Genomic DNA, 7,782 nt, shown 5'->3' with positions numbered 1-7,782 from the left:
AACTTGGGGCAGGATATTTGTAATCAGATTTTTATAAGCTCGCACTTATACAAGCCAGAGCGATAATTTTCATAAGAAATGCTTCAGTGCCCAACTGTGTTATTGCAAGGCACAGAAAGAATTTCAGAAAAATCTTCTTTAGGTTTCTAGTGATGTGACGATTTCTAGGGCTTTCAGAAAATGATCTCTCATTTTGTTCTAGTTGTTTTCCAGCAATGACCAAGAGTTTAAATAATTTCTCACATAGCTTTAATATAAACTAAAATCTAATCAGCCTCAACTGTCTGTGCCACCTCAAGGGTATAGCAGGGATTGATAGAAAAGAGTCATAGGTGATGTCATCATCTACAACCATCTCTCTCACCTCAGCCACCTCAGGCATATAACCTGCTGGTTTAGACAACTAAAGACTTTCTCCGACAGTGTGTTCCCTCTGCCCTCTTCTCCACCCCCTTCTCCTCCTCCTTTTCTTCTTCCTCTTCCTCTTCTCTGGACTTCCTATTCTCCTTCTCCTACTCTTTCTCTCCTTTCATGTACCTTTTTTTTTTTTTTTTGGCCTTCAGCAAGAAGAAATGAAACTTTTTGTTCTATGCTAGCAAGGTGGATGGATTCCATCCTTCTCTCTCCTTTAAGGACCAATGAGAACAAGGAAAAGGTATTATCTAAATTACTATTTACTAATTTCATCATTAGTAGTAATGAGTAGTACTAAATTTTAAAAGGGCCAGTAAGTAAAAGTTGAAGGGCCCTTGATGCTAAGTCGCTTCAGTCATGTCCGACTCTGTGTGACTCCATAGATGGCAGCCCACCAGGCTCTGTTGTCCCTGGGATTCTCCAGGCAAGAACACTGGAGTGGGTTGCCACCTCCTTCTCCAATGCATGAAAATGAAAAGTGAAAAATGAAAGTGAAGTCACTCAGTCATGTCCAACTGTTAGCAACCCCATGGACTGCAGCCTACCAGGCTCCCCCATCCATGGGATTTTCCAGGCAAAAGTACTGGAATGGGTTGCCATTGCTTTCTCCTAAGAAGGGCTCTTAGAAATGTGAAAAACAAAAAATTGTTAGCAGTAATTAGATGTAATTAGTAATATTAATTTGGAGAAGGAAATGGCAACCCATTCCAGTGTTCTTGCCTGGAGAATCCCAGGGACAGGGGAGCTTGGTGGGCTGCCGTCTATGGGGTTGCACAGAGTCGGACACGACTGAAGAGACTTAGCAGCAGCAGCAGTAATATTAATTAATATAAAGAAGATGGAAATTATAATAATCATTTCTTCTTTTCATAGTTGCAACTCTAATTTGATTTGGATTAATCTATAAGTCCAGTTATTTTGCTCTACAATCAGCATCTCAAAATTTTAATTAAGTTAGAATTGAGTTGAACTGAATCTAATTGTTGAATATTTCATAGAAATCAATGTAAAATACTATAGTTGTATCCAAAAACCTACTGGAATTATATAGATGAAGAAGATGTAGTTTTATAGAATCCTATATAAAAATGTAGTCTTCCTTGACTTTAATTAACAATATAACATATATGACTGAGACTTACTGTCACTGTTTTCCGTATTAATAGAATCTGAGAGTACAGAGAAAAGGATGTAATAGTTTAACTATTAGTGTAATAGTGTAATTGATCTCTGCACTTTTAGAGAATTCTGCTTCACTCGAGACTCATTCTTTTCTAAATGATCAAAATGATGAGCTGACTTAAAATAAAATTTTTATCATATATTTTAAAACAAAAATATTATCTATGGATGGGGGTAGAATAGAGGGAATAGTATAGTTTATTTACTTGAAGGACAGTTTAATGAGCAGTGAATATGATCATTCTTACCCTATTACACAATCCTCATGTCAAAGTTTTTGTTTAACTCAATTCATGTTTATTGAATGTTTGTTGTTAGTTGCTAAGTCATTTCTGACTTTATGTGACCCCATGGACTGTAGCCCACCAGGGTTTTCTGTCCCTGGGATTTCCCAGGCAAGAATACTGGAGTGGGTTGCCATTTCCAGCTCCAGCGGATCTTCCTCACCTAGGAACTGAACCACTTCTCTGCTTGGCAGATGGATTCTTTACCACTGAGCCAGCAGTGAAGCCCATTGAGTTTTTACTGTACTTATTCCTAGCAAGATAAAGGGGTTGAGAAGAGAGACAGATACCAATTATGACTCTTTCATTCATTATTATGTGGCCTTGACAAGTGTATCACTTTTCTGAGTTGTGTCCTCAACTGCAACGTGAGGTTGATCAGACCTGTTTATCAGTTGGTGCCAAGTATTAAGTTAGACAATGTACAGAATGTAACAGAGGCCAGTTCACAGGAAGCACATGACATATTCTTGTATTACTAGAACTAATATTCAAAGTTTTTAAAAAGATCCCCGGGGGAGAGAACTAGGACCAAAATCCTAAAATTGTTGATATAAACAGTAACTCTGTTTCCCATGTTCTTCTGGTACTTAAGGGTTTTTTAAGTCATAAATGTCTCAGTAATTTTGATAAAATATGAATCCCCTCTCCACATATACATATTCACAAACAAACACACACTTGTGTACAAAGTAGTGTTAAATATTTCAGGAGTTGGATTGACTCATGAAAATCCTTCTTTCAGGATATGTTTTCAATAAATAAAACCTAAGTTAAATTGGCATAATTTAAAATTTCACAAAGAAGGGCAAGGAATGAAAAAAAAAAATATTTGAGAATCCTATTGGGAATGGTGCTAACATTGTGCTTCCTATCTTTTTAGTCATGATGCAGTAAGGACAAAAGACAGAGATTGGAGATCTTCTCTCAAGTTCAATTAGAAATTAGAGTCACTGAGCAATATCCAAAGGATTTGCTAAATATTCCTTAAATATAGGATGGAAATGAGTACAAAGTCAATCTTCATTCATTTACTGATTTTTAGCAAATTTGTTTCCAAGCATTACACTGGCATCAATTTGAGAGTTTATGTTTTGTGGACAGAATAAGTTCTATCAATTTTCTAAATCTTTATCAACCTATGGACTCTTTTGATAAACATAAAAATATAAATCTCTCATTTAATGTAATTTGAAATTACACAATGAAAAATATTTGAATAAACATTAAGATACTGATGATTTTGAAAATAGGTTTTAAAATAAAATCGGCTCTCAAGACTTCAACACACCTCCCTCATGTCTTGCCCTCATTAACTCCAAAGCTTGTTATATACTTAAATAATTTTAAATACTTTTGGCCCAGAGGGAAGCAAAAGTAAAAAGGGAATTAGAACAGTTTTTTGAATTATTTTAATCAATCTTTTTTTTTTTTTTTGGCAATTGTCTGTCTAAGAGTCCTTTTCCCTCCTACTCTTAATAGAACCTAGTCCCTAATCCTAGGGACAGACATGTGACCCAAGTTGGAATATTTGTAATTTTTAAACTGGATTTAAGAGATTGGTCTAGTAATGGGCCTAATAATCCAGGAAAAGACAATTTGGAATCACTCCTCTGGATTTTTAACTGGAACTATCATACTTGTGTGTTGGACTTGGGAGCATTGTGCACACATGCATGTGTAGGGGATGGAGGATACTTCTTTTGCCTGTGGTCAGAATTGTACACATATAGCACCTGAGCACACTTCTGTATCACAGACAGAATGAAAATGCACATAGAGAAAAGCAGAGGTGAGAGACAGCAGAGACTATCCTAAGAGTATCAAGTTTGAATATGTCAGTGACACTGTCATATCATATCTACAGGCCTTCCTTCAATTCTGTGTGCTGTCATGTCAATACATTTTATTTTTAATTAAACAGGATCAAATTGGGTCTCAATCACTTGCAATTGAAATGGTTAATACAGTTACTAAATATTTCAGGTTACCGTTATTATTTGGAGTCTTCCAACTTTTATTTAAAGCAGCAGAATCTTTCTCATATACAGTGGTATTTATATTTGATCCTTCTTAAACAAGAAGTAGCTACATGCATTGAAGCAGGTAGAGAGCATCTTGATTTTATAGTATCTTCTAGAACTTCCCTCTGCCCCAGAGGTGACTGCTCTACTGTCTGCAAAAATGCCTTGGTCTCTATAAAAAACTATCTAAAAGTGACTGTCATGGCCTAAATCAAATCCCTTATGATTATACAGTTGAAGTGAGTAATAGATTTAAGGGACTAGATCTGATACACAGATTGCCTGATGAAATGTGGACAGAGATTCATGACATTGTAGAGGAGACAGAGATCAAGACCATCCCCATGGAAAAGAAATGCAACAAAGCAAACTGGCTGTCTGGGGAGGCCTTAAAATAGCCGTGAAAAGAAGACAAGTGAAAAGCAAAGGAGAAAAAGAAATATATAAGCACCTGAATGCAGAATTCCAAAGAATAGCAAGGAGACATAAGAAAGCCTTCTTCAGCGATTGATGCAAAGAAATAGAGGAAAACAAAAGAATGGGAAAGACTAGAGATCTCTTCAAGAAAATTAGAGATACCAAGGGAACGTTTCATGCAAAGATGGGCTTGATAAAGGACAGAAATGGTATGGACCTAACAGAAGCAGAAGATATTATGAAGAGATGGCAGGAATACTCAGAACTGTACAAAAAAGAACTTCATGACCCTGATAATCATGATGGTGTGATCACTCGCCTAGAGCCAGACATCTTGGAATGAGAAGTCAAGTAGGCCTCAGAAAGCACCACTACGAACAAAACTAGTGGAGGTGATGGAATCCCACTTGAGCTATTTCATATCCTGAAAGATGATGCTGTGAAAGTGCTGCACTCAATATGTCAGCAAATTTGGAAAACTCAGCAGTGGCCACAGGACTGGCAAAGGTCAGTGTTCATTCCAATCCCAAAGAAAGGCAATGCTAAAGAATGCTCAAACTATTGCACAATTGCACTCATCTCTCATGCTAGTAAAGTAATGCTCAAAATTTTCCAAGCCAGGCTTCAGCAATATGTGAACCATGAACTTCCTGATGTTCAAGCTGGCTTTAGAAAAGGCAGAGGAACCAGAGATCGAATTGCCAACATCTGCTGGATCATCAAAAAAGTAAGAGAGTTCCAGAAAAACATTTCTGCTTTATTGACTAGGCCAAAGCTTTTGACTGTGTGGATCACAACAAACTGTGGAAAATTCTGAAAGAGATGGGAATACCAGACCACCTGACTTGCCTCTTGAGAAACCTATATGCAGGTCAGGAAGCAACAGTTAGAACTGGACATGGAACAATGGACTGGTTCCAAATAGGAAAAGGAGTACGTCAAGGCTGTATATTGTCACCTGCTTATTTAACTTATATGCAGAGTACATCAAGAGAAACACTGGGCTGGAAGAAGCACAAGGTGGAATCAAGATTGCCGGGAGAAATATCAATCACCTCAGATATGCAGATGACACCACCCTTATGGCAGAAAGTGAACAGGAAAAAAGCCTCTTGATGAAAGTGAAAGAGGAAAGTGAAAAAATTGGCCTAAAGCTCAGTATTCAAAAACTAAGATCATGGCATTTGGTCCCATCACTTCATGGGAAATAGATGGGGAAACAGTGTCAGACTTTATTTTTGGGGACTCCAAAATCACTGCAGATGGTGATTACAGCCATGAAATTAAAAGACAGTTACTCCTTGGAAGAAAAGTTATGACCAACCTAGATAGCATATTGAAAAGCAGAGACATTACTTTGTCGACTAAAGTTCATCTATTCAAGGCTATGTTTTTTCCCAGTGGTCATGTATGGATGCGAGAGTTGAATTGTGAAGAAGCTGAGCACCCAAGAATGGATGCTTTTGAACTGTGGTGTTGGAGAAGACTCCTGAGAGTCTTGGACTGCAAGGAGATCCAACCAGTCCATTCTGAAGGAGATCAACCATGGGATTTCTTTGGAGGGAATGATGCTGAAGCTGAAACTCCAATACTTTGGCCACCTCATGTGAAGAGTTGACTCATTGGAAGAGACCCTGATGCTCGAAGGGATTGGGGGCAGGAGGAGAAGGGGACAACAGAGGATGAGATGGCTGGATGGCATCACCGACTCGATGGCCATGAGTTTGAGTGAACTCTGGGAGTTGATGATGGACAGGTAGGCCTGGCGTGCTGCGATTCATGGGGTCGCAAAGAGTCGGACATGACTGAACACTGAACTGAAATGAACTGAAAAGTGACTGGGAAAATTTTCCTGGGGATGACAGCTTACATCATATTTTATTTTACTATTTTTTATTATTTTCAGCTTTATTGGGTATGGGTATAATTTTCATATGAAATTATTAAACTTTTAAGATATACACCATAGCCATTTGATATACATACACATTGTGAGATGACTGCCCCCATCTAGCTAATATCTTTCACCTCTCATATTTCTCTTTTTTTGTGTGTGTGATGCAAATTTTACCTCTCTTACCAAATTTCAATTTTACAATACAATGTTAACAACTATAGTCACCATGTTTTACATTAGATCCTGAGACTTTATTCATCTTACAGCTGAGAGTGTGTCTCCTTGTGGCAATCTCTCCCTATTTCCCCCAACCTTTGCCCCTTTTCTACTCTCCATTTCTGTGTGACTTCATTTTTATTTTCCACAGGCTATTTTTTAATATATATAAGCATGAGGATATCTACGTCTTTCTACCCCATCTTTCTACTTACTAATTTGCTCTAGTGTGATGTCACTAAACAACCTCTTTCTCCTCATTTTACTTTTGTTAAAGTATCTGTCATCTAATGTGTTGTATGAAAAATTCAGTGACTGAGTAATTAGTGCTTTAGAGAAATACGTATGATTTCACTATTTTCCAAATGTAAATATAAAATTTGGTTATATATATATTTTTGAAAAGAGTATACAAATGATTTGTGTCAGGCTTCCTTGGTGGCTCAGTGGTAAAGAATTCACCTACCAATGCAGGAAACATGGGTTTGATCCCTGATTTGGGAAGATCCCACATGCTGCAAAACAACTAAGCCTGTGTGCCACAACTATTGAGCCTGTGTGCTAATGCCCATCAAGTGCAGCTACTGAGCCCACATGCTACAATTCCTGAAGCCTATGGACTCTAGAGCCTGTGCTCCACAACAAGAAAAGCCACTGCAGTGAGAAACCCAGGCACTGCAGCTAGAGAATAGCCCCCACTCACCGTAACTAGAGGAAAGCCCACACAGCAACAGAGAACCAGCACAGCCAAAATAAAATAAGTTTAATTAATTAATTAAACATTGATTTGTATTATGTCATTAGGTTTTCAATTTAATTTTCACTTGCTAGGACACCAGGTTTTAATATTATACAAAACGTAACAAATCCAAGCTTAAAGTTGACTTCTTAATTTTGAAATGAAAGTTGTACAAACTGTATTTATAAAGAAAATTCTATGAAGAAGCAAATGGGGAAATTTTAAGTAGATAGTCTTGATTCAAGATAATCAGTCTTGTAGAGCATAAATACAGTATGAAACTTTAACTTTGTAATAGGGAATATAGTTATGCTTTATAGTCAATTATTCCTTAAAATAGGAGATGGTTATGAGTTTCAACTTCAAGTAATGAGCATATTTTATTTTAGAGTGCCTTTCATATATAAGTCAAGAAAGTTGATACAATAATGATGATAATGTTTTTAATTTGAACTTCATGAGGTATCATTCATTGCAATAAAACAAATTAGAAATGAAAAAAAATATAATCAATACAAACATAGTTACTAGAAGTCATCAACTTTTTTGAATACGTAGTAGCCATTATTGGTTTTGTCTACCCAGCATCTTCTTTTCAGTACAGTATCT

The sequence above is a fragment of the Oryx dammah genome, unplaced genomic scaffold (genome assembly GCF_014754425.2).
Source record: "Oryx dammah isolate SB20612 unplaced genomic scaffold, SCBI_Odam_1.1 HiC_scaffold_29, whole genome shotgun sequence".
Classification (NCBI taxonomy): Eukaryota; Metazoa; Chordata; class Mammalia; order Artiodactyla; family Bovidae; genus Oryx; species Oryx dammah.
This window is presented reverse-complemented; position numbering follows the sequence as displayed.